General features: G+C 39.8%; 1 non-coding gene across 1 annotated transcript; it reads right to left on the bottom strand.

Annotated features, from left to right (window-relative positions):
- Positions 1–420: 420 nt before the first annotated feature.
- LOC119852337 lies at positions 421–525 on the bottom strand. Its single transcript, XR_005291606.1, has one exon. It is a non-coding gene; the product is annotated as a U6 spliceosomal RNA (small nuclear RNA).
- Between the last annotated feature and the right edge of the window lie 17,514 nt (positions 526–18,039).

Raw genomic sequence — 18,039 nt, forward strand, 5'->3', positions numbered from 1 at the left:
CTATGGCAGCACATTTGTTCCCATGAGAAAAGGAACCATGTTTACACATTAAGGATTTCTTTCAGGGGTGAAACGTGACCTGCACATATGTGCATGGTGACAGAAGGCCAAAAAGAAGACATCAGTTTGTTAAATGTTGAGCAAACTTCCTCAGATGTGCTGCTCTTAGTAAGTAACTGAGCCACCATTAGTGAGAATAATTTATAGAGAGACATGGAAATACAATCTCCAAGGAAAATTTGTCTGTTGTGATGATCTGAATTGGAAACAACCACTTTCTAAAGTCAATTCCCAATACCTCAGATCAGAACACCCCAGATTTTGGGATGTTCAAAATCTGGATCTGGACTCGAGTTGATGTAAGCGACCACTAAAGATGCCTGGCAATGGGGAGTCAGACTTTTTTTTTTTTTTTTTTTTTTTTTTATGGAACGCTTCACGAATTTGCATGTCATCCTTGCGCAAGGGCCATGCTAATCTTCTCTGTATCATTGGCCAAACTAATTATGACTAAACTTCTTTCCACGAAAAAAAATGCCAGTTTGTCAAAACCTAAATGTTTCATGGAAACATATTATCTTTGACAAAAATTTAATAGGTAAGGTTTTTCAGGTCAATGAACAAATTTCTGATCAGAAAGAATCCCCAGAAGGTATTCTGAATCAGGAAGAGCAGGGACTTGAACTTGGGTTTCGTACATCACAGGTGAGAGCCTGAACCACACAGATATTGACTATTGTGGGGTGGTGATTTCTCTTGTGTTTTTTCATTAAAAATTTCAAAAGGTCTCGTTTTCATTCCACATTGGAACAAAAACTATTTTTTTTAACTGAGAAATTTTTTGCTGAACAGAAATCTCATTTTTCAGCCAGTCCTAGAATCTTGCACCTCTTTATGAGCACCCCATTAGCTTTATCATCATTAAATGCTGAAGACCTCTTCATGATTAACAGAGAAGTATCCCTCAGCAGAGATGCAGGTTAGAGACATCATGTTCTTCTACTACAATACTTGTTTTTGGATTTGGGATTTTTAGTTCTGCCCACTACAAAGATGAGACAGTCAACAGAGTTCAGATCTGACTTAGTGTCAGAATCCAGACTTGCCAGAATTTGGGATATTCAGACACACAGGTTTTGGAGTGGACATCACTGTGTTGTAATACCTCAGAAATGATGACTTTCTTGTTTTAAAATACTTTAGAAATAATGTGAAAAGTGCTGACTTGACAATCCTAGAGTCTGTTTGTCCACACAATGGTTACGTTGCAGACAGTGGGAGTGCAAGCTTCTCACACAATCCCTTGCTGATGTTCCTTGGTGCTATTCTGAAGCAACATTTCTTTAGATGAGAGAATACATATTGCATTTTTCATGCCGATTCAGTCTCTAGCCTCTCTGTCGAGAGTGCCAACAAAAATGCTAATCAGTGGCAGTTTTGTGAGGCGAACTCTTATCTATTAGGTATGGAACAGATAACACAATGTCTTCAGATGGTAATATGTTTTGATCACCACTCACTTAGAAGAAGCCACCTGGAGGTAGATGTTTCCATATTCCATGAGTATCCCCTGAAGCTAACCATTCACTCGCCCCTTTCCCATGTTTTCTAATTAGCGAAGCTGGCTGTGTTTTAACCTGTGGTTGCTACCTCATGTCTATCCTGCCTCTTCTGTTTGATCTTGCTGTTAAATTCCTGAGTCAAATTTTCCTCTGTTACACATCAGTGGAATTAGACTAGCGTAGCTAAGAGAAGAATTTGGCCCATAATGCTACACAATGTCTGTGGCTATAGGCTGTGATGTCATAAATGCAGGATTCTGATTTCACTGCCGTGTGAGGAAAGAAAAGTTGGGCTAGGTGGGGAAAGATTGTAAAGGGCACACCAGAAATAACTGCCATGCACAGTTCTTTTGATTTTAGGTTCTTTCCTTGCAAATTTAGTCCAGGATAAAAGTCTCCATATGCCTTTATAAGGGAAAATAAAAGAAAAATGTGTTTCTCAGAGTTTCCTAATGTCTTTAAATACTGTGTAATGCAGGGAATACTCTCCCCCCCCAAAAAAACTCTGCTGTATCTGTCTCTGTTTCAGTACTTGGTTTATTAACACAGGCTAGGATTAAAGTCCTTGCTACCAGGGTTTGAACTGCATGCCAGAAAGGAAAGGAAAAGACATTTAGGATTTACAGAATTTTACAGAATTTTTTTTCTCTCTCTCTCACTTTATCATGACTAAAATTGTCTGGAATATTATTTATCCTCTAGGAAGCCATACATTATGGCAATAGAATAACAGCATATTAATGTATGGCAACATCTGACCAATAAATATATGCCTAGTCTTTTGGAAAATGTTGTTTTTTCTGCTGGCTACTAACATAAATAGGTATAGTTTATGCTCCTCAGTTTTCCCCAAAGGTCACATGTAATGTCTCAAAGACATAAATTACAGGCCCCAGCTAATAAAGAGACTGTTTAATTAAGGCAAAGTTCCAGCATTTAGGGTTGAAAAATGCTTCCAGTTTCAAGGATTCCATTAAACATGAAAGTAATTTTTGGGGTGTGGAGAGGCAGAGAAAGGTGGACAGTGATAGGGGTATATGGCAGAGAACATGGGAAGTGTTTGTATTTGGGAAGGGAAAATGAACTAATGGGAAAAAAACATTTGTCATCTGCCTGTATCAAAATAGGTGAGGTGACATTGGGTCCCTCCGAATTAACGACTAAGGCCCTGTCCTGCTGCTGTGAAAGTTAGTGGGAGTTGGATTGGGCCCTTATAAAGAACAATATTGCGGAAGATCTTGATGTGGAGTGTGACTGTGGTGGAAGAAATGAAAAGAACTTAATGTTGTCATCTAAGGGTATTTTTTAACAAGGTAATTAATGTTAGAGCTGGAAAGTGGGGAAAAATTAGGGTTGTGTAGAAACAAAGAACCTACTGAAGTTAATGGGAATTTTGCCATTGAGTTTGCTCAAGCCAGGATTTCACCCAAGATTACCTGTTTGCTGTATCCAACAAGACCTGGCCAATCATAAAAATGCAGCAAAACCTATCTTCCTTTTATCAGAGCCTTAGTCCATCTAATTCAACATGCTGGTCCCAGCAGAGTCTAATTCTCACTGTTACAGAAGAAGGCAAAAGCACCTAAAAAACTACCTAGTTTTTTCTTGATCCTTTCAAGGCAGTAGAAGGGGACTAATTTTATGGGGTCTGATCTTGCTCTCATTGAATGAAAAACTCCCATTGACATAAGTGTGGGATCAGACTCAGGTTATGTCTACACTGCGATAAAATACCTGTGGCTGGTCCAGGTCTGCTGACTTGGGCTTGTGAGGCTCAGGCTGCGCGCTATAAAATTGCAGGTTTCAGAGTAGCAGCCGTGTTAGTCTGTATTCGCAAAAAGAAAAGGAGTACTTGTGGCACCTTAGAGACTAACAAATTTATTAGAGCATAAGCTTTCGTGAGCTACAGCTCACTTCATCGGATGCAATAAAAATAAAATTGCAGTATACTTTCATGTGTGGGCTGGAGCCTGATCTCTGAAACCCCACAAAGGCTGGAGCCCAAGGGTGAACATCTAAATTGCAATTTTTAGCCCTGCAGCCAGAATCCCATGAGCCTGAGTCAGCTGACTCAGGCTCTGAGACTTGGTGTCACAGGTTTTTAATCATAGTGTAGACATACCCTCATGGTCTTAGGTCTCGTGTACACTGGAAATTTGTCCCAATTCCAGCAAGCAGAAACAGCCATCAGTGTAGCTGTACGAACTTTTAATGTAGACACGCAAAGCCTCTATATGCTAGAAAGCAGTGTAGGCTGCATAGGTACAAATCATGTCTCATAGCAGTTTATGCTAGAGGGTTTTCACAGGTGCAGTTATATTGGTGGCTGGCCACCAACAGCTGAAATTGGAGCAAATCTCTAGCATATACAAGTCTGTAGCTTGCATAGCTACAGACATTATTATTATCTCAGAAAAGTTGCTTGAAATAGTTTCACATCAAAACACCTCTAAAGGGCATTGATTTGTTGCTTTGAGGTGTGAACGCACATAATAAATGTATGAAATATTTCCAAATATTTAATTTAATACTTTAAATACAAAATATTTACTCCAAAGCTCTTTTTTTATAATAGGTCTTGGGGGAAGGAAATCCTCATGCTTCACAGCCCCATTTGACTTTCAGTTCTTTCCTCTATTGAGTTAAAACAAACCAAATAGTTATGCAACCTATACCATTCCATTCCTTGCAATGGAAAGTATCACGTTTTAGTGAGGGTCTGGAGCTCTGGAAATGTTACCAAGCCACAGGGCTTTAAAGGGATTTAAATGCTGCTTAAGGTTCTCCTTTTATGGAGATCAGGCAGCACCAGCTGTAGCAATATTAAAAACCCTGCAAAGATCTGGTATTGTAAACTTAGAGCAACAAATTCCATTCTTTGCACCCAGAGCTGGCTTACTTTTGCTACTTTAAGGTTGTTTTAACCATTGCATTAGCTGAGGTATGAATCCGCATGTGTGATCTCATCATAGAAACTGTGTGAATACGGTGCAGTTTTAAAGGTTCAGCCCTTGTATTTAAAGAGGCAATTGCAGGCAAAAATATCAGAAAACTGGGAATAAACTAAGCCACTAATGTGCCAAGAGCAAGAAAGCTTTATACACACCACCCTGATTTTAAACATGACATGCTGAGTCCCACTATTGGCTGTCCTAGAATGTGTTTGCAAATTTTCCTCCCTTAGACCAAATGTGGTGTTCTAGATTGCCAAGACCTGAGCCTCGCTTCAGTCTTACACATTTATTTTTCAATTTAACCCACCTCAACGTCTCCCAAAAGAAACCAGTCCTCCCCGATTTCATGTGGTGCACCTCATCCATGGACAGCGGGAATAATAGGCCAGGGGAGGCTCTGCCATGGGACTCCCCAGTTATGGGTTTGACGGGGGATTTTTGTTTTTTATTACGCTCCATGCATGTGCCAGGGTGGCTCAGGAGGTGGTATGTGCTATTCAGCTTCCTGGGTTCATCAGTAACCTCCCTGGATTCCATCCCTGATGAACCCGGGATGCTGTCTGAGTAACATATACTGCTTCGTCAGCTGCTCCAGAACCTGCATGGGGCATAGCAAAAGTTCAAGTCCTCCTTCCAGAAGAGAGAAGCACTTTTGAAATTTTGCAGGGTGGCTTGGGATCTGCGGGTATGGGGGGAGGTCTAGGGGCTCCAGCCATGGAGGGGTGAGAGAATCTCTAGCTGTGAGGGGGGTAAGAGGTCTCAGGGCTCTGGTCGTGGACAGGGGCTCAGGCCGTGGGGGAGGGGACTGGGGTCTCTGGCTCCATCCGTGGGTGGCGGCACAGGGGTCTCAGGGCTCTGGCCACAGGGGTAGGGGGTCTTGGTCTGTGAGGGGGGCTTGGGCTGCCGAAGGGGGGGGGGGGCTTGGGCTGTGAGGGGGGCGGGGGTGCTTGGGCCGCAGAGGGGTTGGAGGTCTTGGGTCTTGGGCCATAGTGGGTGGTAGGGGGCTCAGAGCTCCATCTGTGGAGGGGTGGAAGGGGTGCACTGGAGTTTCCCCGAGGTGGGGCTCCACCCGCCAACCATGATCTCATCCCAAGGTAGAATATTTGGTTGGGTGGTTGTTTTTTGGTTTGGGGTGGGATTTTTTTTTTCAGGATTGAGGAGTTCAAAAGGGTTTTAAATTAGGGTGTTTACAAATTTCCAAGTGGCAAACATTTTTGAAAAGTCCCTAGCTTAGTTTTGGCACATAACTGCAAAATGGTTTAGCTGACAAACTGAGTTTTGTTTCAGCCTAGCTGGCAAGTGCCTTTCAGTGTGTTAGGAAGGGCCATATACTTGAAGAACATCATCATAGATTTTGATTTTTTTCCTCCACCTGCAAAAGAAGCCACCTACACCACTGCCATAAGGATGGGGGAACTGCACATTACTAACCTGTATAAAGCCCCTAGTTCAAAATGGTTGAAGCCAGCACTCCCAAGTGCACCAATCCCAGTCCTATAGATTGGTGACTTTAACAGACACCCCACTCTGTGGGGCTATGAAATAAATGAAGCTGAAGGTGAAGACCTTACGAACTGGATGTGCATGGCAGACCTGCAACTGGTCTTTGATTCTAAACAGCGATCAACTTTCCACTCTGCTCACTGGCAACGCAATTACAATCCAGACCTCACCATTGTTTCCAAAGATCAAAACAAGAGTACACTTCATGCATCCCACAAAATACTTCCTAACTTCCCCAACAGCCAGCACCAGTCCATTCATGTCAGCATTGAAATCCATGTGATTCTGTCAAAATGAAACCCACAGTGGAACCTGGCTAGAGTCACCTGGGATTGCTATAGGGAAGCTGTCAAAATAGAGGTGCTCTGAATCCCCGAGACACCAGAATGTAATCACCTGTTCATTGGCCTCCTTACTGCTGTCGCCAAGAAGAGTTCTTCCCAGGGCTTCTGGGAAGAATATGCTCCCTGTGGGACAAAAGAGACCCCAGAGCTGCACTGGCAGTGCAACCGCAGGGAGCCCATGGGTTGCGAAGGCCCTGTTAGAGTCTCCAGACGCCAGAGGTGGATTGAGTGTATTGAAAGTCTGAACTTCAAACACTCTAGTTGCTGTGCTTGGGCCCTTTATAACATCTCTGAGCCATTAATCCAACAGACTAACAGACCAGAGAAAGTATCCCCCCAGAATTTCATTAACTAGGCCCAAGGGAACTCCAATGGCTGGTGAAACTTTACACCAAAACCATGGAATCCAGATGCATCCCAAAAGCCTGGCAGGAAGTGATAGTAATTTCCATACACAAACTGGGCAAGCAGATTGACAACCCAGGAAGTTATAGGCCAATATCACTCCTGTGCATTACATACAAACTTCTGGAACGTATCATTCTCAGGAGAATCAGTGCTCTTGTCAAGTCAGTCATCCCCAAAGAACAAGTGGGATTCTGGCCTCAACACAGTTTTGTGACCAAGTTTTGGCCCTTGTAACACACAGAGAGGCCGGATACCAGAGGAAATTTAAGACCGCCACAGCCTTTGTAGACCTAGGATGGCCTAGGATACAGACTGGATTAAAGGTTTAAAGCTGAAACTCTGAAGGATCATTCCCTGCCGCAAAATACTTTGCCTGCTATGCTGAGGAGTGGGTGGCTTTGCGTTCACTTGGACAAAACTCAGTACTAGCAGCAATACTTTTTCAATGTTTACACATACAACATGCTTCCAAGGAAGTCATGTGAATTTGCATATGCAGATGATCTTGCCCTGACAACACAAGAAGCCTCCTTCAGTGACATTGAGTCCACCGTAAACAGGGACCTAAACACAGGAACCCTAAACGCACCCTGAAAGTGACCTTCTGCGGCAAGACTGTGTGACATGATCCCACTCCAACCTATCTCGGAGTGAAGATGGATCACATGCTAACCTTCCATGACCATCTGAAGAAGGTAGCTGCCAAGACCAAGACAAGGGTCAACCTGGTCCAGAAACTGGCAAGCACAAGCTGGGGAGCATCAGCATCAGTGTTATGGACATCAGTGATGACCCCTGTGTACTGTATAGCCAAGTAGTGTTGCTGTCCAACCGAACATTGCAATGTGATGCATTACTCGAACCCTCAAGTCAACCCCAACACCTTGGCGGCTGCTCTGTCACACATTGCTCCCCCATCCATTTTCTGCAATGCCACAACCTTTTGGGAATTCCAGAGGATTGTGGAAAATGAACGTCTTCTCATCCACCAGGATGTAACAACCTCCCTCACCACCACTTGACGTTGTGTAAGCCCTTTTGGACCCAAGCATTTAAGCTTCAACAATGCAACTTCAGTGATGAAGCTTGGAAAGCCAAATGGAGTTCACAAGAAGTCACAAACACCTTGTGAAAGACTCGATGCTGAAGATCCCTGGCTTTGATCTCCCACAAAGCTCCTGGGCAACCCTAAACTGTATCTGCACAATCCAGGGCAGAAGCAGATACTTGCAGCACAAATGGAAAATTAAAGACTTTCCAGTGTGTGATTGTGGTCACCCAGAACATACCATGGAACATACAACAACTCAGTGCCTGATTCACAAATACAAAGAAGGTATCACAGCAATACACTCTGCTACTCCAGATGCAGTTATCTGGCTTAACCATCTAAATGGTTAAACCATCTAGCACCCCAACCAGATTTAAACCTATGATGCTCTTTTCAAAAAACAGAAATTCTCAAGCAAAAAACCTGTTTGCAGTCTTCTCATGAACAAAATAAAAAAGACAAAAATTAATCAAAACAATCTAGCATTTATGCATCTCTAGAATTTGGAAAGTAGTGCTAGTGTTTATCTAAAGAAGGTGTCCGTGAAAACTTTTCCTCTTCAGTTATGTTTCAGCCATTAATTTTTGTAATGAACAACATACATACTAAATAAACAAATTATTTTGAGGTATGTACATGACATAGGAATAAACCCACAGCTATTGTGTTGAATGATCATCTGACCTCTCTCCATCTAAATATCTCTTCACTGTGGAAGCACTGAATTGGTTGTCTCAAGACGTCTACTCATGGCACACTCTGTGGTTATGTTGTTAGTAGCTCCATACCATTTCACTGGGATCATAGAGGCATATGGCTTATTGCTATAGGGGTCATAGTGTTGTAATTTTTCTTCCCATATGCCAGATATCCCTAGGCCACTGAAACAGATAATATTAAGGGGCATTACACCCATAACATGGACAGGAGTATATATCGCTTCCTGTATTAGTGGCTTGTCCAAGGCAGTGACTTTGAATTGTATGACTTAAACCTGATTAATCTCTAATTTCTGCTAGAATTCATTTGCTCATAGTGGGGCTACAAGGTCAGTGTTGTTATTTTACCCAGTATGTAAAAGTTATGGCAGCTATACTAAGGGACCATGCTAAAGTTTTAAACACCAAAAAGGAATTTGCCCCTTTCGCTGAGTTTTTTTCAAAAAGAGGAGCAAATGCACTTTTGTCAATGTAGTTTTCCAAACGCTGGCCATAAATAAAAGAAACTTTATTTTTAATATATGAAGAGGTATAAAGACTAAGAGGCTGATAATTTTAAAGAATGGTCAGAAGCTTGTAAACTAGGATGAAAATCTAGAATTTTAAATAATAAATGATCATTTATATTGAATGAGCTTTGCAAACATAAATATAGAACTTCAAAAGTATCAGCAAAATTATTAAGACAGTGATTAAGGGATGGATTCAAGCAACTTGAGTTATATTTGTTAACATGCCTAATTATTTAACTCTCCTTAACTATTTGAAGAGAATTAACAAATCAAGCTGACTTCAGACTTGCACACTTTCAAAGAGTCGCCAAACCAGAAAGCCTCCTAGAATATCATTATTAATTCTGAAGAATCTAAATAACTTCAAAATTCCACCCACAGTCTTAATATAGTCTTCGCAATCTAGGTGGATTTATGTGGAAAGGCTAGGAATGGATTTAGCCACTGTCCAGTCTCCTGTTGTTTAAAGAGGGCATTCTTATTAATGGACCTGTGTCTTGCTGTGCATTCCTCCGTCTCCAATATGCTTGATTAGTCCTGCCACTTATTAGTTACTGCTGCCTTATCTCTGAGAATGGGATAATCTCCATCATAATTAGCTACTGCAGTGTCTTGTCTTAAATGATCCCCTGCAGTGTTTTATCATCTGAAATTGGCAAAATGCTTTAGATCATTAGAAGAAAAGGAAACTGACACAGAGGAGTCTCAATCTGTCAGTGCAAGGGCAGCCAGGGCAATCTTCTGCACTGCATGACAGGACCCTAGAGCATTTTTCCTACAGACATGACTTCTCCATGGAGAAGTCACAGGCTTTTGTGTATGTGTGCTGGATTGTTTTCCACATAACTGTATTTTTAAAAAAATCAGATCCTATTTGTTTAAGCTCCAGGTAACAGAGCAAACATAGATATTGAAACCTGTTCTTTCTAAGGAAATTGACTTGCTGTTTTTCCTGGGATACCTGGTGTTCAATTATCTGATTAGGTGCTGCTGTAATCATAGCAAATTACCTATGATCTTTATTGTGATAAACACAGAAGAATTGTCCTGACTTGAATAAGACAACTACTAGAATAGTAGGAGTGTCTGATAGCTGTGATGCCTTTAAGGGCAAGAAGATACAAGGCAAATGTTAATTACTGTAGGGTTGATATTTGAATCTAGCCAAGAGACCAGAATTTACAGAAAATGCAAAATAGGGGCTATCTTTGCAGATTCCTATGTGCCCTCAACTGGCTTTAGTGGGAGCTGAGGTTACGCTGCACCTCCCAAGGAACACTCAGCTATAACACTTGTACATATCACAACACATTCTAATAATCATACTATCCAAAACAAGGTGCTTTGTTTTTAAATGGAGCTTTGTAGGGTATATTGTATCACCCCCTTCTCAAATCCTTCCATTGCCTACGTGTATGTTACCACATCAAAATCATTTTTGTGTACCTTTTCCTCATTCTCAAAGATGCACAAAATCTTACCTCCATCTAAAAATCCATCTCATGTTTCTTCTATACCTCCTGTTGGTCCCTACACTCCTCCAAGTCCTCCTCCCTTACTGTTGCCTTGATCTCCTTTGGCCACTGTATGCTTCATGCTTTAATTCATCTTTGGGCCCTTATGCTTGGAAGAGTCTCCCATCTTTCTCTGCTAAGCACTTTCTTGGTCCCCTTTATGGTGTTCAGTGATCATCGAGGCCCAGATCCTAAAAGATGTCTGCCATTCATTTCAATGAGAGATAAGAGCCTAAATACCATTAAGGATCTGGGCATCAGCACTTAAGGTGCTTCTAAGAGCTCTGTTTTATTCATTGTCTTGTTCCAACTGGGTGGGTACAACAAGTGCTTCACAGTGCCCCTCCCAAGCTCTCTGTCTGGGGAGCTCAGCCCTTAAAGGCACAGTCCCCAATAACACACCTCTTCAGATCTCTCATCAAAGCTCTCTCCTTCCTGTAACATTTTTCTCCTACACATATGCCCTGTTCTAATCTATTGTGCCCTCTTGTCTCTCTCTTAATATTTATATTATTGTAGCACCTGGAGTCCCAGTCTTAGACCAAGACTCCACTGTGCTAGGTGCTGTACAAATACCCAACAAAAAGATAGTCCCAGTGTCAAAGAACTGTATCTTGACATTCTGTCCTTTTTCATAGCACTACAAATTCTCATGGTGTTTTAAATGCAAAATATGCCATTCCTTATTATTCATCAGTTTGTTTGTAAAGCACCACGTTTATCAGTGTGGCTAAATAAACATTTATTTCCTGTAATTGATAAACAGGAAATACTCTTCAATCATAGGTGGTGACTTTATGGCCTTTTCTCGTAAAGCACCTATGTTGTGGGGTACAAACACGTACTGTGTTATGTTTAATCTGTTCCTCTCAGAACTCTGCTCTTGGACTTTGCGTGGACCAGCACATCAGTACATGAGTTCACACCACAAACTTTTAGATTTTGGAATCCAGAGCCATTTAAACTTTTTAATTGCTTTATCTGAGCTTTTCAACCACATTCAATTTCTTCAGATTGTACCAGTGAACACTATTGAATTTTGCTTGAAAATTTAATGATGATTTAAAATTCAAAATACCTGATGTGTTTTTTTTCCCCAGTGCCAAACTGAATTTTTAGGGCATGACTTTCAGAAGTGCCGAACATCGAAAACTTCAACAGAAGTCAGTGAGAGGTTTGATTGCTCAATACCTCTGAAAATCTGGCTCATAAATAATAACTCCAATAAATACTTCAGTCACTTCTCACATAGGGATGGATTGGGAGCTCTTTATTCAGTCTGAATAGTACCATGCCTTACTGCACAAACAGTATCATTGACATCAGTGGGAACATGTATTGAACAAAGAGCTACTCCATTGTGAGAAGGGTTCAGAATCTGGCCCATATTTAGCAAAGAGACTCAAAAGAAGTGCTTCAGAATTAAAAATCCAACCGTGATTTTGGCTTTAGGACATAGTGAAATGCTTTCCCTATGAAATGTAAATATAAGTTATTTCCAAGAACAGTGTCTGAATATTAAGTCTCTCTTTATTTCTAGCTACTACCACTTTCAAACTGGGGCTGGGAGGAGTGGCAATAAAACTTTTCACAGCCCTGTGGCAAGCCCACGCATTTGTTCTGGTCCTTTGGGATGTCTCTCAGTTTCAGCAATCTTCTGGGAGTCAAAGGGATTACCCGTGTAAGGACTGCTGAAGCAAGTAAAGGCTGTGGGACTGGGGCCAAAATTTGCGCTGAACCTTGCCATAAGAAACCAAATAAAAGAATAAGTTCAGCTGGACCTCTCTAAGAATTGTTCTTTTATATTGTGCAGAATGGCTACAGCCGAGGAAATAGAGTGGGAGAGAGGGGCACAGTCTACACACAAACTGGGGAGGAGGGTGAATTCAAAATGAATGATCAAAATGATTAATGATTTAATAAATGAGAATTCAGAGTTTTGAAGAATGTAGATTTCAGAGACAATCCTCTTCCACTCAATAGCCACTCAGCTTCACTTCATGTGTCGTTCAATGTAGGATTCTTCAGAGGAACTCAATTACTAATCAGAATATCCTGTGTGCTCACACAGCCGTATCCAAAGCCTTGTGCCTTTCATCTCCAACAAGGAACATGAGGCTGTGGGTGAAATGTATAATTTGTTGGCTTGACTATGATTCAATATGTTGCTGTACTTCACAAAATCAACACACTGAACTTCTCCAAAATCTCTCTTAATGATGGAGGATTAAAAATTCAATCTTTAATGCAGGCAATTTAATGCTACAAGGTACCGATAGTTACTGCAAGTACAAAAGACCAGAGTCTTTTACCCTAATATTTTTTTCCTGAGTTAAATCCTGGCTCCAGTTAAATCAATGGTAGTTTTGCCATTGACTTCATTGAATCAGGATTTAACCCTCCCCACCCCAAACCTAACACTCTAAGAACACTGGGTGAAATTCACCCCTGTACAGAAGACCAGTACAAAGCCTGTGTAATACTTGAGGTCTACTGGAGTCTAGAAAATAGGATTTCAATAGGATTTGAGTGATACATAGGCATTCTGCCCTCTGTTCACAGAAAGAACTCCTAATGAAGTGAATGATAGCCTTGCTGGCAGACCACCAGCAGATCAGGCACCTGTTCTCCAGTTGGAATTATATGTGGGAAATACCCTATTAAATTGCGAAGAGAAGGAAGTAGATTATTTCCTGAATTAAGATGCATGAAAATATATTAATTTCTGGAGGAACTTGAGAAGATAAAAATAAAAAGTAGGGCTGGTGAAAAAAATACAAAACTAGTTTTACACAAGTTCTAAGTTCAAACTGTTTGAAACAGACCCATTTTTCACTTTTCTGAACTGTTCATGAAATGTTATTTAAACTTTTTGTTTATTGAACACAATGAACAAATGTAATAACCATGCTAATGTTCTATTTTAAAAATAGAACAAATATAGTAACAATCATGAAATTTCTCTTGAGGAATTAACAGCTTTGACAAAGTTAACAATTTTTTGCCAAAAAGTTTGGTTTTGGATAAAAAGGTTGTTCTTAATTTTAAAATTTTTGCCTTTGAAAATCTTCAACCAACTCTAAAAATAAATGGTTTCAATCACAATTTTTTACCATATGCAGCTTTGGTGTAGCCATATCAGCCCAGGATATTAGAGAGACAAGGTGGATGAGGTAATATGTTTTACTGGACCAACTTCTGTTGGTGAGAAAAACAAGTTTTCAACTACATAGGAAGAGCTCTGTGTAGCTTGAAAGCTTGTCTCTCTCATCAACAGAAGTTGGTCCAATAAAATATATTACCTCACCTACCTTGTCTCTCCAATTTTTGACTATATAATGGAGCTTTTGTTGCTGGCCAAAGAATATCAGGCCTACAGGACTTGTATACTTCATAAGACTGAACCTGAAGAGAAGTTTGAACAACTGAGTCATTGATGTCATACCACAGTTTTGGGTGCATTAAAAATGACTAAATAAAACACAAGCTATGGGAATGAATTGGAAACTCAAGCCATGATGTCAAGGAAGATGATTACTTTTAGCTGGGAAATATGGAGCAGGATCCGATGAAATTTTAATAAACAAAGATTCTTGAAAGGAAAAAGAATTGTCTTGTGGTTAAGGCACTTGGCAACAGAAGATCTGGGTTCATATTCTGGCTCTTGAAGTGTGTCTTGGGCAAGTTATTTAATATCTCCGTACCTCAGTCTACCATCTGTAAAATAGGAATAATAATCAGAGCTGGTAGAATATTTTCTGATGGAAGTGTTCCCCATTGGAAAATGCTAATTCAATAAAATTGAAATGTTTCATGGGAGTACACTGAGGTTTTTTTCAAAAAGTTCAAATGCAAATTATTGAAATGTTTTGATGTCAGAATGCTTCATTTTAACGTTATCAATTTGACTTGTATTATATTAAATTATAAATTATAACAATATTAAAGTCAAAACAATAATGTGAAATGAAACATTTTGATAAGGTTGCTTCAACCTTATGGAAATGAAATATTTCAGAATTTTTGTTTCAGAATAAATGTTGACTTTTTTGCTGATGTGGGATGAAAGGAAATTTCAAAATGTCAGAATTTTCCGTTTTCCTATTTTCAAAGTTTTGACCAGCTCTAATAATAATACTGCATTTTCTCCTATCCTTTGTTCGTTGGGTATATTTATTCCTCGAAGTGGCAAATATTTAGGCATGTCTTTAACTTTATGCATATGCGTAATCCTATTTTTGTCCAAATATTCTTAGCACTAAAGAATGAATGGAAAGAAATGGTTTTTTGGGTATGTAATCATACGTTTGTAATGAAGGTTCTAGATTTCTGGTAGTTTTTTCTTACCAACATCCTCCATTTTAAACACCCTTTTGGCTATTTGGCTGTTGCCAGATTTAACCTTTTTTTTAATTCATAGATTTTTATCGAGACTTTCCTCAGAGCATTTAGTCCCATGAAGTAGTAGTGTAGTTTTAAATTTTGCAGTGGGTAGGAGCTTATACTTGGTGCCTGTTTAAAAGTTCGGTGGAATTGTTAAAGGCTAATTTCTACCCTGTGCTTTCGAGCTGTGTTTCTGACATAGTAAACATCATTACCATTTGCTGTAGTGGGGATGTGTTTGGAGGGTCTTTTTTTAACTATTCTTTCAGTTATGGAACCATGTCTCTCTTTTCTCTTATCCAGCTCAACACCTTAATAGTCTTGGCATTAAAACAGTTTTGCATTACTGGAATGGCAGAATTTGGCAGCCTCCCTGAGTGTGTCTCAAGTACTTATTTAGTCATAGACCTAGGCAGACTCTTCAAAATCAGTCTACTTTATACAAAGGACTTGTCAGCAGCTGTACTTCCAAATTGGGTAATAGACCTTCCTGGCACATGACTGGGTTTTTTAAAGAGAGCCAGCAACTATAACCAACACATAATAGACAGTATTTGCTTAAGTAACTTCAAGACAGGGGATGTTTGCAACAGCCAAATGACACCTGCCAAAATTGATAGCTCCTTTCATGAAGCCCTCTGCATATTATATAAGTACAGTGAACCCAGTGTTAAAGGCTATCTTTAATTAACCATCACATGTCCTAAACAACCACCATTAGCTATCCCCAAGCATTTTACAATGCTGTACTAAGTGACTACACCTTCAGAACTGCACAAAATTAGTCCTGCTTTATAGCAGCAGCTTCTCCTAGAGACCAGTTGAATAGTTTTGGACTTCAGTACACACAAAAGGCACATGCTGCCTGCACAAAAGGCTCAATTCTGCAAGTGTTCACTACTTGTCCAGCCCCTTTTAAGTCATTATGGCTACTCAAAGTAGTAAACAGTATATATGATTGGTGGTAATAGGCATTTGTTGCTCCAGGCCCAAAGTCTGTACACAGTAGACTCCTCACTTTTCTTGATTCTGTGTATTGCTTTATAATTTTACATGGAAAAATCAGACAGCCGTTAAGCATCACACTCTTCACATGTTTTGTTTCCTTTATACATAACAGACAGATAAATGTTCTAACTACAAGTGGAACCATAAGGTGGCATCCAAACTTTTATTTTCCAATAGCTTCTTTTCAGTTGTGTTATAATTTTGTCAGACATTCACCTTTCAGAAATAAATCATCTAGATCTTATCTCAGCCTGAGGTGAATTATTTTTGAAGTCTGAACAAAAAGGGGCTTGCTGTTTTTTGAAAATGAAAGTAATGGGGAAAAATATGTATCCATTAAAAAATCTCAACCTTTTCTGAACAGCTCTAAACTGCAAAGAAGAGGGGATAGAAAATTGAAATTTGGCATGGACGTAATCCTAAAATATGTGATGTGTCTTTCAATAGTCCAGTGGAAATCTGTTTGATTTGTCTTGGTTATGAAAATCTAAACATTGTACTTTCTACAGTTACTTTGATTTTTGAATAAGTAAGGTTTTTTGGCAACTCTCTCTTCTCCTCCTGCTGATCCTGTGTGTCAAACTTTGTAGAATTTTAAATCCTTTTAAAAATTTGGAAACTGTCTCATTTCATGTGCAAGTGGTACAATAAAATACAATATTTTAAGGTGCATATGGAATGTGACAGATCTCCAGAAGAGACCTGCCATATTTCATATGATGGTTGAAGTTGCATACAATATGGATTGAGGCAGAGTGCCTTGCCTTGTTTTATATTGTCTTTTAATGCTGAATATTTTCTGCTTCCTCATGTATGTGATGGGAAGAAAAGGCTGAGAGATTAATCTGAACTTGGTTTTGTGGCATCCTGGGATGTTTCACTCAGCACTAGGTTGAGTGTCTTTGGTTTAAAAGTTCTCCCTTCTCCAGTGGAGTCATAGTTATGGAGTTCAATTTTATATATAAAATATTGGTTAGGACATTTATTTTTCCAGTTCATGCAACTCTTTCTGAGAGAGGAAACAAGCATTACCAGTCAAGTCCTGCATAGCATGTGACCCTCTTCGTGGTATAAGTGCATTACTTATGAGTGATAAGAAATGGCATCTCACAGCCTGCAATATCCATTATGTATTATAATGATTATTTTGACTGAGTGACCTGACAGAAACTGGCATAATGCAACCAAACAGAAAATATAATAATTGTGCAAAGGCACCAAATGGTGAGAACAAGCTGTTGTTCAGAGAGAGTCTGAGAGAAACCCTTGGGAAAAAAACTGTGAGTGTAATTTGGTTTGATGTAACTTCAGTTAAATCTTAATATTGTTGAAAATGTAGAATATTTGGCTTGAGAACTCAAGATGTGCTGCTGATGTGGGAATCATTTTGATCCATTTCTGACCTACACAAACAGACAGTTTACCCGTTTTGCTGTGGGTACATTTTGTCCAGAAAGTGATAAGTGAACAATTAAGTAGAGAGTTTTTTGCAGATGGAGAGTCCTTTAAAAGTCATGCTGTTGCTGCTACCACTGGGGGTTCTGTTCATCTCCAGCCATTCTAAACCCTACCTTACCTCTGTTAATCAGAATGGTCTGTTTCCATAGGGTTTGATGCAGTGTCATGTGTCACCCTGACACAACCAGCAGTACAAGTAGAATATACAAGCAGTAGTGGTATCAGCTGCCCTGGCAAACTGCCACTCCAGTGTGGCTCACCACTTAAAGCTACGTTTAATGCTTAAGCAGAAAATAGACACAGTGCCTATTGACATGAAAATATAACAGAGAGGTAGGATTTTTAAAAGCATTCAGCATTGGCCTACCTCTGTGCTCATTGAAATCAGTGGTAAATCTCCCATTGACTGCATTTGGGATTAGAGTTAGCCAGAATTGAGGATTTTTTGAAAATTTTCCATAAAACTGGAGTTAATAAAAAAAATAATGAAATCATGATACTTTGAGGACATGTTTTTATTGCGAGAAGCTTAGTAGTTCAGTGGTTTTGCTGAAGCATTAATTAGCGTACACAGAAAAACCCATCGATTTAAAGTTGCAGGAGAGTGGTCAACTTTCCACTCT

This window comes from Dermochelys coriacea, chromosome 2 (assembly GCF_009764565.3).
Source record: "Dermochelys coriacea isolate rDerCor1 chromosome 2, rDerCor1.pri.v4, whole genome shotgun sequence".
Lineage (NCBI taxonomy): Eukaryota > Metazoa > Chordata > Testudines > Dermochelyidae > Dermochelys > Dermochelys coriacea.